Below are 245 nucleotides of genomic sequence, written 5' to 3'. Positions count from 1 at the left end.
CTATGAGAGACCAAGAATCAGGTATGAATGTAACATGAGTTACGTTACTCCCCGGGGTTTCAGACGCTTTAAGGACATCTCGTCGTCTAGAAAATAATGTTATATTAAAGTGGGAGAAATTTTTTCTGAGCGTGGTCCCTGTTCCAGCGCCCCGGCAAATGAGATACACTCGGGCATCGACGAGGAGGGGTGTAGTACTGCATTAGTCATTTCGCACCCCTTGTGTCTGGGTACAGGGATTCGCT

This window comes from Macadamia integrifolia, unplaced genomic scaffold, assembly GCF_013358625.1.
Source record: "Macadamia integrifolia cultivar HAES 741 unplaced genomic scaffold, SCU_Mint_v3 scaffold1125, whole genome shotgun sequence".
Taxonomy (NCBI): domain Eukaryota; kingdom Viridiplantae; phylum Streptophyta; class Magnoliopsida; order Proteales; family Proteaceae; genus Macadamia; species Macadamia integrifolia.
This window is presented reverse-complemented; position numbering follows the sequence as displayed.